Source organism: Camarhynchus parvulus, chromosome 1A, assembly GCF_901933205.1.
Source record: "Camarhynchus parvulus chromosome 1A, STF_HiC, whole genome shotgun sequence".
Taxonomy (NCBI): Eukaryota; Metazoa; Chordata; class Aves; order Passeriformes; family Thraupidae; genus Camarhynchus; species Camarhynchus parvulus.
Window position 1 is genome coordinate 64,200,870 of NC_044586.1, and position 15,036 is coordinate 64,215,905.

The 15,036-nt window shown below is 44.7% G+C and overlaps 1 protein-coding gene across 3 annotated transcripts in view; it reads right to left on the reverse strand.

The window, feature by feature from the left end:
* Window positions 1-15,036, reverse strand: part of CAMK1D (calcium/calmodulin dependent protein kinase ID) — a 221,187-nt gene that overhangs the window by 173,216 nt on the left and 32,935 nt on the right. The gene's annotated exons all lie outside the window — the stretch shown is intronic.

Here is a 15,036-nt window from a genome sequence, read left to right on the forward strand (position 1 = left end):
CCGAAGAGCAAGCAGGAAACTGGCCAGGCACAGTGTTCCTTAAAAAAAGTGTCAAGGAAATTAAATAGAAGGGATTATAAAGAAAAGGATAACAGGATGGATTATTTGCAGGGCAGGAGCCCAGTTTGGTTGCCTGATTTTTGTTTTGGCAGCTGCACATCCCGGGGATGCCTATTCAGGGACAGATTTTACTTAAAGCTTCCACAGGGTTGTGTACAGAAGAAGCAGGAACAAAAACATGTCTCATGGACATGTACATTTTTAGAAACCCAGAGGAAGTGAGCCACTTGGGCAGCTCCCAGGCTCATGCTGTTTGGCTTTGATTTCTTAGTTATGAACACGAGTGGCTTTTCACACTGAGTGGAAGTGGATCTGGGAAGAAAACAGCTTCTCCAAGCACAACTCATCCAGCTGAGGGATGCAAAGTTTCCACTCCCAGCAACAGTTTTGGAGATCAAAGCAGCAGCCAGTCAGAGGGAGCCCAGGCATTGTTTGCTTCATAGACTCTTGCATACAATTATGTAACATCATTAAGAGGTGTAATTATGGAGCCCAACCATGCATTTTTGTTGCTGAAGCCAAAGTATGCTTAATGGTGTAATTACTTTTAAAAAAGAGCTCCCACGACTAATTACATCCACAGGGAGACAAGCAGCAAAAAGCTTCGTAGTGTAACAGTAGGAATGAATTATGTGTCTGGTGGTTTCACTCCTCATTCCAAGCACAGCAGTGTAAATACTCCAGGCAGACCCCTCAGCTCCCTGTGCCTTCCACAGCACCAAGATGATCATTAACAAAAAGACCATGAACAGCAAAATCCTCTGAACACCAGCCAAGGCCAAGTGACCTCCATGCTGCACAGGAATGATCCCATTTCACCCCAAATGAGTTGGATATGGCACTGCTGGGGTGTGCAGGCTGTGATCAACCATCACCATGCCCCACAAAGAAGTTTTTGGGTGACTGATGGGATCCCCAGCCATGCCCCTTGTGCCTCCTGCCTGTTCAACCTTCCTTGTCACTCTGACTTTTTGAGATTTTTTTAAGTCTTCTGATGTTTTCATTCTTGTAAAGAACCTTCTCACACGCTTCTGTAAATAACTTATTGTTTTGCATTCTTTTATGGAAAAAGAGAAATTTGATGGACTGTTGGTTTGTCCAGTGTCATTGAAGAGGTGGCACTTTCACCAATCCACCGTCACTTTTGGAAACCTATAAATGTTGGAGTCAGAAAATGAACTTCCCTTTTTTATCTTGAGAACAGCACTGTGTGCGTGTCGTGTTATTTCGTGTCCTACAGTGACATTTCCTGTTTGCCAGGTACCTGTCTGAGGTTGACTGATGTCATAGGGTGAATCCAAGGGGAAGACCTTGGCAAATGCTTGCCCAGGGCCAAGCACCACCTGCAGTGTCAGTGTTGTACTGGCCACCAGCCCCTCCAGGTGACAGTCACAGGAGGCTCTTGGCTGGTCAAGGAGAGCCACATCACAGACAATGTCACCTGAATCCACCTCCTGCCAAACACCCAAACCATTCTCCCATCACTCCAAAACCAACAACAGGAGGAACTGGCTCCAGCCCACCTCTCCCTGCCAACCTTTCCCATCCCATGTCACTCATTAACTCAGGGCAGATGAGGATTTGGCCTTATCCCACCCAAGAACCATCCCCTCCAGCCCTGTCAGTGAAACACTGGAAAATAAATACAGATCTACCCAAAACATTGGTCTGGAGCCAAGGAAGTATTACAGTATTCCTCAGATCCATTTGTCTCACTGCCTGAGATGGAGTTTATTACTAGGGTGCTGTGGCACTGTGAAATTTATGGGCCACAGACTCACTCCATCCATTCCAAAGAGACAGGGAACAATTAACACCTCCCTGTTCCTGATGCTTCTCCCTTCTGCTTTTGGCTTGTTCGATTCTGCTTCCCTTCTTTATCCTCCTATAGAAATAGCAGAGTACAACCAGCATTTATCTTTTTTTTTTTACAGACAGGCTTTAAGAGAGCAGAAAGCCTCCCCAGGATGGACACTTGCTGTCCCCAGCTCCAGCCCCAGGCTCCAATATTCAGCTCCGCAAGCAGAGATCTGCTGCAGCCATTAAAATGAAATCTGCTGGGTTATGCCTGGAAATGCATTTCACTTTACTAGCATGATTCCAGCAAAGTGTATCAAATTGGGAATGTGTGATGCCTAGCAGAAAGCCTGAGTGGTTTCCTAACAGAGCTTTGCTAGCCAGTGCCACGTCTCACCCAAATTACTTCTGCAAGTTCCACTTAACACCTACAGCCTCTGCTCCCTTCAGTGCTTCACAGCTCAAATAACCTCCTGCCCTTCAGCTTTGGGAAGAATATTGAAATTCCCATGATCACACAAAAAAGGCTCTCTCGTTTTGGGGAAAACCCAGGACAATTTCAGCTGAGATGTCTGAGGAACAAGTGGGTCCATGTAAATTGAGGAAAGAATCTTGAAAAAATGAAGGTTATGTGAAAACCCAGAGCCCCTCAATTGGTGACTTAGATCAGTTTTGCTGAGTATCAATTCTATTAGTAAGTAAGCTGAATATTGGGTTTTGGGGTTTTTTTGGCCTCAATAAGAGAAAAAGATGATGCTCCTCAGGCCTACAGTGAATTAGTTGGGAAATGTGGGAAAAAAACCCCTGGGATAGGAAGAAGTCAGTCCAAAGGCAGAGCAGTGCTCCTTGCTGTGCTGGAGCTTCATTGTGCTGATGCCAGGCCACAAGTGCAAGACAGCCCACATGGGAGGGCTGGACACACAGACTTTGAGGGAGCAGGGCAAGACTGAGTTTGGCATCCAAAAGGGAAAAGCAAAAAATAGAGGTGCAGTGTTAAAATGAAGAAAAATGTCAAAATTTCTTTTCGCCACAATTGTCCCTGCTGATGTTGATCATAAATGAAGGCACAAGCCCAATCTAGTGGTACATCTCTTTCTGATACCAAATAAATTCTTTTTAGATTGAACTGATGGGTGCCCACAGTACTTTGAAATTTTTATACAAAGCAAGTTTCAAAACTCCAGGAAGAAAACATCACGACAAACACTTTTGCTTTTTGAAAACACGAGCTGCAAAGCTCCTCACAGCATTTTTGGAGCAGCAAAGGGAGATAATAAAAGCAGACATAAAGCTGGTAGACAAGAAAATACATGCCAAATATTTTGGAGTACTTGGCTGAGGACAAGCGGATGGTTAAGTACCCAAATGAGCTGACTGCATTTTCAAAATGTGAAAATTCAGCTTGTGGATATTGATTTCCAGGCAAGCCTGGTTCACTTCACTCCCTAGGGCTTAACTGCCTTTGAAGGTCTTTAAGAGCCTGTCCAGAAAACATCTGCTTACTTCAGGGCTGTTTTAACCATGGGTTATTTCTTCACTCTGAGAGCAAATCAGCAATACACTGACCCCAAACAGATGCTCCACCCTTCATGCAAAGCCTTTCCCATTTTGCCTGCAATATTGCTTTCCTGGGCACATTTCAACAACCACACAGCAGGACACTGAAGTGGCATCCCTAATCAACAGGGAGAAAACTTTCACTTTTGGTATAGAAAGCTCTAAACTTATGGAAAAAATAGGATTGATTTAGTTCATGTCTCGCCTCGACACCAGGCTCTGAGGTCTCACTTTGCAGTGAGGTACATCCAAAAGAGCCTGGGAGCAGCTGAAAGGCCCTGGCAGGCCCAGAGATGGGTCTGGGACACACACATGGCTCTGCTGATGAGGCATCCATGAAATTGTGACACTGAGCAGCATGGCTGGTGTGCAGGATGGCAGCTGGAGGCCAGTTCTAGGCTAGGGCTCAAGGAGCAGTGCTCAAAATATGCCAGAAAATGCAACATCCTTCAGCTAGCTGAAGTTATCAAGGAAGCAAAAAAAACCCAGAACTGGGCCTGATAAATAGCTGGTAAAATCCCATCCCCTGTGCCCTCACAGGAGTCAATGTCAGCTTCAGGTCACAGCAGGACTCCTCCACCTCTTCCCAGCCCACCCAACCCCAAGGTCCTGCCCCATAGCGGGCATGGGGCCACGTTGTGAGCTGCTCATTCCTCACCCCATCTGTGATTTCCATCTGACACACCCACATCTACCCTAATTCAGACAGCACTGGTCATACCATGAGCCCAGACTGTCAACACAAGGTTGGGGAACCAAGCAGAGAAAAAAAAATGCTATTCACTGGAATGGTTATTAACATTCAGTTTCTTTGCTCTAGGCATTCCACCCAGCCCTGACCTCCTCCAAATCCATTTATCTACTATAAGTGGATTTAATTCAGACCCTGATATCCAGCTCTGTGTAATGAGCCAAAGATTTTAGTGGACAGTTTTGAATCTTCAGTGGGATTTGTTACTAGTCACAGAGTAAATTTGGTAACCCTGGAGGTCTCTAGTCTGCCCCACCATGTAAACACATCCAACAGATCCTCTGCTCAGGGTCATGTCCAGACAAATTGTGAACAGTGCCAAGGTGGAGATGCCCCAAATGCCCTAGAGAGCTTACACCATCTGATGACATCCATGGTAAAAAAGCTTTTCCTACATTTATCTGAAATTTCCCAGCTTGCAACCTGTGCCTGTTGCACCTGTCCTGTCACCACAAACCTCTGAGCAGAGCTGAGCTCCTTGTTCTTTACATCCTCCCATTAGGAGCCTGTAGACAGCAAAAAGATCTTCCTTGAGTCCTCTCCTCTCCAGGTTAAACAAAGCCTTCTCAGCCTCTGCTGGTGCACTCTGTGCTTCACCCCACAGCTCCTTGGCAGCCTGTGAGTGAATCAATGTTTTAGGGGCACATTCATACCCATGGAGCCCAGAAATGGTGTTTTCCCTGTGGCAGTGCTAAGGCACAGATGCACACCCAGGATGAAGGATTTACTGCCTGGGCAGGTACAGCTGAGCTGTGGCAACCAGCTGTGTGCTCACATCTCCCCTTCACAGTGGGAAGTGAAACCAGACAAATAAATCCCGAAGTCAGCAAACAGCAAACAATGGAGAGTCACTAAACTATGGTAACACAGCCATGTGTGGTCACAAGCCAGAAACTGCACCCTTATTTTTGTCCTAAACCAAACACAGCACTAGATCTCTTCAACAAGGGCCAATCTGGGCAAATCATCCCCCAAAAGCCTTTTTTTCTTTTCTGCAGCCTTTGTTCTTTTAGCTATTGGAGTGAATTGTTTTTCTGTCTCTACTCTGGGGTTTATGTTTGGCTGGTGAATGTTGAATTTCACACCAAGAGAAGGGGACTATGTGCCAGGTAATGTAAAAATACAATGCGATAAAAGAATTCCTCTGCTCAGAAAGAAAGGCTTTGGAGGGAGCAACCTGTGGCTACAGAGACTTAACTTCACTCACTAAACTTCAGAGCAGCTGCAGCATCTCTTTAGAGCTGGTTCAGGCTTTCAGTGAAAGTTCAAAAAGCACACTGGGGGTGTCAGGACTCAGTGTATCGGGCAGGCACAATGAAAGTTGATGGTGGTGCTCTCCAGAAACTAATGCATCTTCATTTGCAGCACAAATGATACAGGGGCATCATTATTTGCAATAAATGTTTTTTAAGAGCATTATTAGCACCAAGTGATTATTTGGAGATATCAGTTGTTTAAATGCAGCCAGTGTGGCAGAGTGGTTGGTTGCTCATATAAGGACAAAGAAGGGTGAGACAACTGTGCTATGCATCATGTAATTACAGCAGCAGGGCTGGGCTTTCTCTGGTGATGAAAAGCTCCACAGTAACTCCAAAATGTGCTCAGCCGGTTTTTATTTATTACTGGCATCAGCACAATCTTTCTTAAGGATTAGAAGAAAAAAAAAAGTGAGAGTATTTCATAAAATTCACCTACTCTTTTATGTGTGATCATTAATGTGTCTGTACACTGACTTCTTCTCTTTCTTCCTTCCATTATTTTATGTATAAGCATCTCTGACCATGCTGGATGGAGGCATTGAGAACACTAGGGGAGCTCCTGGTTTGAAAGTTACACCAAGGCAACAGAAATCTTAGTCTTATTCTTGAAAATGTTTCAAAACCAAAAGATAATATTCATTCTAAGAATAAATTTCACTTGATCCTGCCATGCTCAGACATATGACTCAGATCCGTGATTCTGAGAGCACATATAAGGATCAGTTCAGGGCTGAACCCAGGACTTCTTACATGTACAAAGCAGGAGAAAAAGGTGCTTTATTTTTCATTTCACTGTTATTTTCCTTGGCTGTTTGCAGAGGCCTCACTGGAATGGTTATTAACATTCAGTTTCTTTGCTATAGGCATTCCAGCCAGCCCTGACCTCCTCCAAATCTATTTATCTGCTATAAATGGATTTAATTCAGACCCTGATATCGAGTTCTGTGTAATGAGCCAAAGATTTTAGTGGGCAGAAGTTTTACAAAGTTCTGAGGGTGGCACCCTGGCTCCCAGGGCAAGGCTGGCTTAAACCAATGGAGCTGTTCCAAGCTGTGCTTCCATCCCCTTGCTCCCTATTCCCCACTGGCCCAGGGATGGTGTGAACTGCTGCTGCTCTCTGCTCTTGGTCAGGAGCTAATGCTTGCAGTGCCTTATGTCAGCCAGGAGAGTTTGGCTTTTTGGGGTTTTGTCTGAGCATCCTGTGTAATCTACATAATCTACATAACTGTTCCCTTTTTTTTTTCTTTGCCTGGGATTCCTTTGGTCCATTTCTTGTTTTGGTTTTCCTGGTTTCCTAAGAAAAAAGAACCAGATGCTGTTTATTTCCCTCCTGTAATTTTCAATCTGTTGGAAACGACTGGTACAGGCCTAATCAATTGCTGATTTTCTATTTAAAAAACATGGATGTTCAACATGAATGTTCAGTTTGTACAACCCTCTAAACAGGAGTAAATTTTACTCTTCTAACCCCGCGCTGGGTTGCAAAAAACCCATCTCCATCTTGCCTAATGTAAAGCCATCAAGTTTCACTGTATGCTGCTTTTGTTATGAGATATGTCATCATCAAATCACATACAATTAATAAGCCATGACCCTCAGCTAATAAGGAGTGAGAGTACACAGATTTATGGGTGGCTGGGTGTCTGCTCCACTGGTTCTGGCTTTGGCAGTGTTCCCTTCTCCAAACTGCAATCCCTGTGACACTGTCACAGCTCATAAAGACCTGAGGTGAGGCTCCTTGCTGACCTACTCTGAGACATCACCAGTGCTCTGTGCCATTGCTTCTCCCCATTAAAGTCTATTTCTCATTATTTCATAAGTAACACAAAAATTAAACTGCATCTGAGGCAGCAGGGAAATCAATCTTCTCCAGAGAATCACTCCAGTTTAAAAATTCAATAAATATTTTATCCATTTAGGCACTATATATATTTTTTAAAAAATTGTTGCAAGAATACACTTAAAGAGAAGGCAGAAAAAATATGTCCTAAGTAGCCAGCATCTACACTGCAATAATATTCTTCTTTATACACTCAGACAAGTGTTTTTAGGAAGACAGATGATGTCTAAATGTTCTTTCTTGATAATTTCTTGTGTGCTTTCAATTTTCTGCAGATAATTAATCATTGTAATAGGAGCATTTAGACTTTTAAACACACATTTTTTCCCAAAAAAAAAAAAATCAGTCAGGCTGGTAATGTGATAACTGTTCTCCGATTAATTAGATTTTCAGCGTGAGGTATTCTATAAAAGCACATCTATTCAGAGATGTGCTGTAACACCAAGCAGTCTTGTAGCTAATACTGGATCTTTACAGATTTAAATGAGGCTGCCACATTTTGTCTGTGGTTCTTGAGCTAAAATATTCAACTTTCTACAGGAAAACATTTATTAACATTTATTCAGCCCTACATTCCCACACAAATGCAGGTTATCGACGTGACTTGCTCCAGGAACACAAGTTTTACAATCTCAATGCATTTTAAAGAGTCAGGAGTGAAACAAAGGCAGTGTCTAACCTGATCAATGAGAGGCACAACATCAGACCCTATTCCCCTGCTTGATTCAAAAGTTGATTCAGGAATCCCCGAGGATTCTGCTGGAGTGAGAGCTTCCAGCAAATCACAAGCTGGCAACAGAGCTGGGGGTAATTCATTTATATCCATCAAGAGAAGCAGCAGCTTCAAGGACAACTCCCACATGCCCTCAAAATAATGAATCCTGAGCTGTAGCATTCTCTTTCACAGCTTCACACCCCTCAGAGCTGGAATCAAGAGTTATTTGTATGAGTAGGTCACATTTTCACTGTGGTTCCCTGCTCTTCCCCAGTGGGACACAATGGATTTGGGGGAAAACCAATACCCAGGAACACACTTGTTGCCTTAGATCCCTGGACATCCATGGTGTAAATCTGCATCCACCAGCCCAGCACCAAAGCATCCCAAAGGATGTGGGGATGTGTTTTAGGGCCACTCCTCAGAGGGAGCCAAGGCTGGCAGTGTCTGTGTCACCAAGACTGAACAATACCATGAGCATGAAGCAGCAATGCCACAGGCTGGAGATCATTCCCAAAACACAGGGTGCATGCCCATTTTCCCAACTTTTGCAGCACTTACAGTTTCTTTCACAGAAACTTTACAGCTACAGAGGGGGGACCCTTATCTTTCCTGGCAAAGCCAGAACGTTTTTTAAGAGCCTGCCTAAAGCAATATGTGGGTATTTTCTCTCTTTTCACCTTGACAACTGCACACTGTTGCCCTCGCACCTGTTCCATTTATCCCACTGGGAACTCTTAGATTAAGTAACTCTTAGATAAGTGTGGGAAATTAGTCATCATAAACACGTGGGCCCAGTGAAGAACTCCCAACTTTCAAACAGCAAAAGAGCTTTTGCTGCAGTGCTAACACTCTGCTGAACTCCACAACTCCTGATGAGACTGCTATTTTTTGGTAGGGTAAAAAGCTTTCAATCAGCAAGTAAGAGGTTCTCCCAGAAAAAGAGTTCCTGTTGATAAGGGATGGAGAATTATTTTTGTCTTTCAAGATGTCTAGGACAAAGAATAATTCCCAGAACCTGGGTCTACCATGATTTCTGAGCAGCACTGCATTATCATGTGCATAGTCTGATTGGTTTCAGCAAGAGCATGGAAGAGTCTGATCCTGATTGACCACTCAGCAGCAAGGGCCTGAATTCACAGGTTTTCTGATGAGGCCCACAGAATTTGGAAGTTAAATTGGCTTCACATCTTTCTAACCTCGGCATTTACCACGCAAAACTCTTTTCTGTAAGAATTGTGAGTTCTTACAGAAAGACTTTGCACCTACCATCAGAGCACCTCAGATTCATTCAAACTCATAATCCTGCTAAGAGATGTTGTGGTCCCTGTTTTACTGGTATGGAAATGGAGATCTTGAACAGTCATATTTTTTGGACACAGGAGTCTGAGGAATCACCACAAGAAACAGAAGTAAAGCTAAAATTTTCTAGCACTCAGTCTGTGCCTTCAACCTTAATAAAATACATCTGCTTTAAACAACTAGGTTTTGGATGGATTGTTTAAAGAAATATTTAGGCTTTAAAGAAAGAAGATGGGGTTATTCTGACAACCCTCTTGCCTCTTTCATACCCTAGAGCAGCAGAACTAGAACTTGATTTTGTACCACACAATACACAGAACTCCCAACTGCTCAGTTCTTGGCACTTATGTGCCAAAGCTGAAGAGCTTTTCCTGCCAACCAGAGCTGCTGTGTTATTGTTATTAATCATCTGTACAGGCCACTGGTGTGCAAGAACGTCATGCTGGAAATGCTCCCTTTTCTCCATGGCTCTGGAGAAGAGAACCATCTTCTCTGCACTGTTGGAGAGAACTCCAAAAGCAGAGCAAATTCTGAGCTGAGCCTCCCGTGCTGCCAATGACAGCCAGTGTCTGTGAGGCCACCGTATCACAGTCTCCTGTTTACTGTAAATGGGTGATTGCAGAAGTGGAGAGCAGCTTCAGAGATGCACTGAGGCTTCCACTTAAAGCAAAGGTTCAGCCTCTTGGCTGTTTAGTACTTTTATAATAAAACTCAAAAGATTTCATGGTTCCCTTGTCGGTTGGAAATTGACACTGTGTAGGAAATGAGGAGGGCTTTGCTCCGGCAGTTGAGTTCTCTGCATTTTCCATGAGCAGAACAATAATAATTGGTCCAGGATTTATGATGCCATGGCAAAAGTCGGTCTGCAGGGCAGAGGAGAGAGAACCAGCCCCATTATCCCCCAGAGGCAAGGCCCCATGCTGCCCTGCTGCGTGGCCAACAGCAGTAGAGCATCTTCCATCCATCCCTCCAGTGAATTTCCTGCAGCACAGACACCCAGCTGCCCTGAGCAGAGTCACGACCTCCAAATCACTGCACAGAGGTTTGGGATGGCTTGGCTGCTGTCCCCTGCCAGCCCAGGGCATGCCACAACGATCCCAGGGACAAAAGGTTCGATATCCCAACCCCAGGCGCAGCCCTTTGTCCCGCGGATGCGTCGATAACACGAACGATCCACGCCCCAGTGGATCAGCACAAACATACCATGCAAAGAGGCAGCTTGAAGCTCAAAGAGCAAAATCTGCAGCTAAGGACACTCATGACTCAGTCTGGTTACTCTGAAAGCAGCTCTTGTGGGTGGTAAGAAGTGGATGCAGGCACCGTACAGCCTGGCAATGGTGACAAATAACCCAGAATGCTTCAAGTGCTTGTGCTTGATTTAAAGAACAGAATTTTTGCATATTTTCCCATATTTTCAGGTTATTATAGAGCCAAATCCTGATGAGACCTGATATTTATATTATTTTGTCACAATAGTTAACTTTGATTTTAAAAGTTGGCTCAAGTCACATGGAGAGCAACCTGTAAAAACAGCCTATATGATTGGAGCTGCCATTTTTTGTGGACTTAAATTACACACTGAAATTCTACTGGACAATCACTATACACTTTACAGAGACAGCTCCTGGCCTGAGGGATTTGCAGAGCAAATAAATGCAAACAGAGAAAACTAAATGAGACATCAGAAGGTCAGATGAATATGGAAAGATTAATGGAAGTGAGATGGGGGGATATGGCTACTAGGAGGCAGCTGTATGGGAGGAAGGTAGAGCTACAACATGGGGATTGGAGCCAGGTCATGCAGATTTCAGTAAAAATACTAGAATTTTTAGGAGGAGCAAAAGGTGGTTTTTTGACAGACACTTTTCACTCTTCAACTCTGTCCCCTAGCACATGCTCAAAATGAATCAGAGTTCTCCTTGGACATGAGGACCTTTTCCTCTCTCCTTCCACTTACTGGTATCCTGTAATGTTTGAGAGGGGCTGCACCAGCCCTGGCAAAGCTCTGGGTTCTCTATCAGGCAAGATACCCCCAGGTGATGGCACTGAACAGCCTGTCTTGTCACATCCCTTGTGTGCAGCCTGGAGCCATCCCAGGCACCTTGGATGGGCTCTCCAGGGCAGCCATTTATCACCATTTATACTGCAGCTCCTCAGACATGGCAGCTGTGTTCTCTACACAAAGCTTGCCCAGGAAAGATCACAGAGTGAGGCATCATTTTGTGATCCTTGGCTGTAAATTTACACTTTACAAAGATTTCATATCCTACTGAAAGCATAAAGGAAGGACGGCTGAAAATTGCTGTCTGCTGAGTGACTGCAGTTTGAAGACTCCTCTGAGTATAAAAGAAAGGAAAATATTGTTCTCTTCAAGCTTATGGATCTCACCAATCCAGGGATGAGCTTCAGGGTCAGGCAATTTCATGTTTCACAGATGAGTGCTTAGAAGCCCAAGAAGAAAATTACCCCGGTGCAAAAAAAAAACCCCAAAACAACCCACAAATACCTATTCAGCTAGTGCCAGGAGGGCTGAGCAGGCTCAGAGCACTCATGAGTTTAACTGCTGCAGTGAAGCAAGAGCTGGCTCCTGCTAAATCCTGGCAAAAACATTCCCCTGGTATCCACTTGTACTGCCAGAGCTCAGAGCAGAGGTTTCCATTTCTGCTCCCAGGGGATGTGAGGGTGAGATGGGACACAGAGCTGGGCCAAAGCAGGGAGCTGGCACACACAGTCCCTGCCCTGCAGACAGAGATTATTTTCTTTTCCAATTTATCTGTAAAATCTCTTATATGGAGACCTCTTCTTTTTTTTTTTTTTTGCAACTGCATTTTACATTAAAAATAGCTGTCTCAGTGATGTTACAGCACTTGTTAGCAGAGGTTGTTAGCAGCCTGCAACAGCTCAGAAATAAGGTTGGATGGAAGGGGTGGTGTCCCCAGCAGCCCAAACACATGGACAGACTGACATGGCCTAACCCAGCTCTTGTCCATCAGGTAGCCACCACCCACTTTGCAGCAGCCCTCTCCCACTCAGTGGGAACTTTGCCTTTTCCTTTAAAAATAAACCCAGCTGGGCTATCAGTCTGGGTGTGTACATCCCATGCGGCAGCAAATGAGATATTTCAACAAAAATAAAGAAATGCCCTGTGGGGAGTTTGTGCCTCAGAGGGATGGAGGAAATGCAGCCCTGGGATATGAGGCTTTCCATCCTACACCACCCTTGTGACAGGAGTACAGCTGGAGAGGCCCTGGGGAATTATTTGAGGGTTGATTGCAAATTCTCCCCTTTACAGGTGGCTGAGCTGGATACTGTGCTGGATACGAACAGCAGGACCAGTCTTGGGGACTTGAACTTGGGAGGGAGGTATAAACAAGGTAAAATTAACTTTGGACTGTAGACTGGGGATGAATGAGTCCTCCCTAGTATCCTGGGTAAGAGTTCCCCTGGAGAAGCATTAGGATCCCTCTCACTGGAGTGGATTTTGACTGCTTTGGACAAAATGATGGAGAATATTTTGCAGGGAACAACCCTGTGGGTGGAAGGGATGATCTCATAGGTCTTTTCCATCAGTGATTTCCAGGTTTTTTGTGCCTCTGACATAAAACCCTGAAATAGCAACATTAGTCTAGGTCAAGATAACACTAAAAGCATGTGTTTAGTTTTACATCTGGAGAGGAGTAGATGTGCCACACAGCAGCTGCATGAGTCACTCCAGACATTGTATACCACCCCCAGAGTGAGCCCTGGGCTGAGGGCTTCTCCTGAGCTGATGGGAAAGCAGAGCACACAGCACAGTGACCACAGGCATAAATACCAGCACAGATTCTGCACAACAGCCAGGGAAGCTCCTTGACAAAACAAGGGCTTAGCAAAGCCTTCAGGCTGCCCTGCTCTCACTATTTCTGACAGCTTTGGGAAGGCTTGGGCACGTGGTAGAGCCTGAGCCCCAACCTCACAGACCTGAGCAGACCACCAGGCGAGTTCCCACATCCAGCATCAGAGGCTCAGGAATGTTACACACAAGCTCAGTGAGTCATGGGAAATGTGTGCACACACAACCTCACCTGTGCCAGCCTAATTACCTCTCCTGTCAGGCTGAGCCCATTTCCCAACAGCTGCCCAGGTTAAGAGGACACCCACAACCTCTCCAAGGCTGAGGAGAGGGTCTTGTTGAACCACAGCACCCTGGCTGTACAATAAATCACTCATTCTGCAGCAGCTCACATTATTTACCCACCAACCTGGCAACAGATCAGGTTTCCCATCTTGAAACGAGGGCAGTAATGCTTGTTTTTACCACACACCAAAACTTAATGAAGACAAAAAGCACTCCAGAAAGCGTGGCTGTCACAGAGACAATCTGTGGCCCTGCAGATTGAACATCACAGGTCATTAACTAATCCCCCCCAAATGCACAAATAACTCTTGCTATGGTGGAAGGAGCCACAGACACATCAAGGGAAAGCCAGACCCCTCAGGGATCAGCAACCACTGTCTTACTGCAGTCTTGTGGCTCTTACAAATGGCAAACATGAGAGGAGGTTGAGGCAGATCAGACAAAGGCAAAGGCAGTGTTTGAGTGCAGCACTGAGAAAGCCAGAGAAATTCACTGAATTTTCTTAGATGTTGCGCTAATGCTGCCCTGAATGTATACAATGGAGAAAAATGTTTATTGGAATCATTAATCCACATAAAACATGATAAAAATGCACTTTTACCATCTGGCTTCAGCTGGTGTGTTTATTAGCAGGGGATTTGAGGCAGTGCTAGCACTGCCCACTCCTGTGATTCTTGGTCCTTTTCCAAACGCCCTGGCTCCCACTGAGCCTTCCAGCAAAGCTTTCTAAGCAGGGTGGGGGAAAGTGGGATGGCATGTGACTTTCTTTTTTCAAGCTCCTGATCCCCTCTAAAAAAAAAGAAAATTCAAGCACGGAAATCTAAGTTCCATAACCTAGAAAGTAAATTTGAATAATAAAAATTCATATTTTTTAAACTTTTTTTTAGATCTTCTAGTTTGGGAGGCATGAGTTCTGAATATTGATGATTGCCATAAAAGAGCACAATGAGTTCCAGGTAAAACATCCTCTTCTCTTTTTCTTTTCTTGATAGATTGTAGTCTTACCAGCAAAATCTTTCTCAGTGGTACAAAGAATTCTTTTCCCTTATGAGATTCTGATGGAGTTGGCATCCCATTTTAGAACACCAGTGCATACTAATTTAGAGTATGAACAAACTAAGGAGTAAAATATACTACGACTTGACTTTGCAAAAAGAAAAAAAATTAAAAAGAGGCTGTTTTGCACACATTTCTATGAATAGGATGCAATTGATAGAGCAGGTTTTAGGATGAAATCTATAGGCATCTCCTTGTAGAACCCAAGGCACTCCAAGCTTTTGGGCTGGTTCCTAGGCTTAAGAGGACTCACAGCTGAGTTCCAATTCTAGTCCATCCTTTACCATCTAACTATGATCCCACCTCCCACAGACAGCAGTGGACTCTCCACCTTGGAGAGACAGGCTCATTTTCCTATCAGCTCTTTTGGATTTCAACAGCCCACACACACAACACTGGATTTCCACCCAACGCTGACTCACTGTTTGACTTGCTTGCCACCCCAGAGGCTCACTCCCAAAGCCCCCTGTTCCCTAAAGAGGGAGAAGCCAGCACCCCCAGCACCCGTGGCAGATGAGGGGGCACCAAGGCAGGATCCATCAGCTTTGCCCCAGGCTGTCAATCCCCAACATGCAGCTCCTG